This window comes from Parasteatoda tepidariorum, chromosome 9 (assembly GCF_982258835.1).
Source record: "Parasteatoda tepidariorum strain Cologne lab strain chromosome 9, Ptep-v5.0, whole genome shotgun sequence".
In the NCBI taxonomy this organism is placed as follows: Eukaryota; Metazoa; Arthropoda; class Arachnida; order Araneae; family Theridiidae; genus Parasteatoda; species Parasteatoda tepidariorum.
The window spans coordinates 78,322,434-78,324,576 of NC_141763.1; positions in this window are offsets into that span (position 1 = coordinate 78,322,434).

Consider the following 2,143-nt stretch of genomic DNA (forward strand, 5'->3'; position numbering starts at 1 on the left):
TGTTTTTATAATTGCTTATTGAACCGTGGTGATTCAGGGCATAGAGAGTTCGCCTTAAAATGAGGTGAACCGGGGTTCGATCCCGGTGTGATGGCTGATAGATACGAAATCCGCATCTGGCTTGCACCGACCACAGTGCTGACGTGAAATATTCTCAGTGGTAGACGGATCATGGGTTAGAGTCCCCTTGCCGTCAGGCTAACCGCGGAGGTTCTCGTGGTCTTCCTCACCATGTAATGCAAATGTGGCTTAGTTCCATCAAAAAGTCCTCCACGAAGGTAAATTTCTTCCAAATCTTCTGGATTGGGTTCAAAATTACAAGGCTGCGTAGTTGAACATTAGTAGTCGTAGGGTCGGCTTCTCAACGACGGTTATAAAATAAAATATCTATTGAGCCGTGGTTGTTCAGGAGATAGAGTGCTCACCTCCCAATGAGGTGAACCGGGTTCCAATCCCAGTGATGATTGGTTGATACGAATCCGCACCCAGTTCACAACGACCATAGTGCTGACGTAGAATATCCTCAGTGGTAGGCAGATCATGGGTTAAAGTTCCCTTGCCGTGGGAGGCTTTTGTGGTTTTCTTCTCCATGTAACGCAAATGTGGGTTAGTTCCAGCAAAATGTCCTCCCAGAAAACGAAATTTCTCCCAATACTCGATACAGGAGTGCCCTTGGCTTCTGGATTAGGTTCAAAATTACAAGGCTACGGAGTTGAAGATTAGTAGTAGCACACTCAAAATTTGGGTCGGCAGTTCAACGACAGTTATAAAAAATAAAATAAAATTACACGGCAGTATTCTCGTGATTTGCATTTACATTCAATGTATCTTAGAAAAGGCTAGCTCTTAAAGAGTGGTTTCACGTTAACTGTTACTTCTTAAGATATTTTTTAAACGAATAAAGTTTTTAATCAAGTAATGTTTATCCACCTTAATTTTTTCAGGAATATTTATTTTTAATAAGATAAAAATATATTTCATTTCTTCTCATCTTACTCATATCTATAAAATGAAACAATGAAAATTATATATAAATATGGCAACCGATGCTGACGTCTTTAGGGGGTACCAGACCCGAAGACATAAATGCAAAACCTTTTCCATTGAGCGAGAACACGACAAATGTCTAAATTGCTCTCTCTCTCTCTGTACCCCAATGGTTTTGCCAAAGTCCAGGAGGAGAATACAATACAAAGTATAAAATACATAAAGCATGTACAAAAATATAAAATCAATCGCTAACGCTCGCCAACCCTCGAAAATTGCTACGCATTCTTATATGGTTTGCTTCGCAAACCAAGCTCGCTTCGCTCGCTACTAACTTAGGTGTAATGCAAATTAACAAAATTCTTAGAATTCAAAACAATCATTCAAATCCATATAACAGCTTTTTTTTAAAAAAAAATTACATCTTTTTAGTAAATACTAAGTCATTAAAATAAATTTGAATTCAAATAAAGAGTCATTGACTGAGACTCATTTTTCAATAAATAACTAATAACAATAATAAAACAAATAAATTCGTGATATAAATCAAAAATTGTCAAATAAATTCGTAATATATAAATTCGTGAAAAAAAGCGCTTTCGACAAAATACTAAAATAGAGATAAATCGACAAAGACTACTCACTTCTGCCTAGCTTAATAGTATGAGATTGCCGCAGCTGAATTGTTATTTCAGTTTCCGTTTTTAAAAGCGCTATCTGTTGAGCCATCTCAGCTAGATTTGGCATGTGACATTTTTAGCGGCAATCATTGGTCGATTTTTTAGCGTTGCCATTCGGGGAGTTGTAATGAGGCTTTTTTTTGTCGCCGTGTAAGAGAAATATATATATAGATTATTAAATAAAATGCAATGAGTGCGTGATAGAAAATGAACTATTTAAATGAATACTGAAAGTGACACTCATTAACATTTAGTATACATCACATAAGCAGCGCCATCCAGTGACAAAACTAGTAGCACAGGATTGGAAGATAATTATTTTTTAAATTTATGTATTTGATAACAGTTTTCCTTAATCTTAGAATTAAATTAAATTGATTTTATCAGTCAATTATAATATTCCGCTAGTTGTATAAATCAAAGAAATAAAAAGATCAAATGAAATAGAATAGAAAACACTGATCCAATAAAAGAAA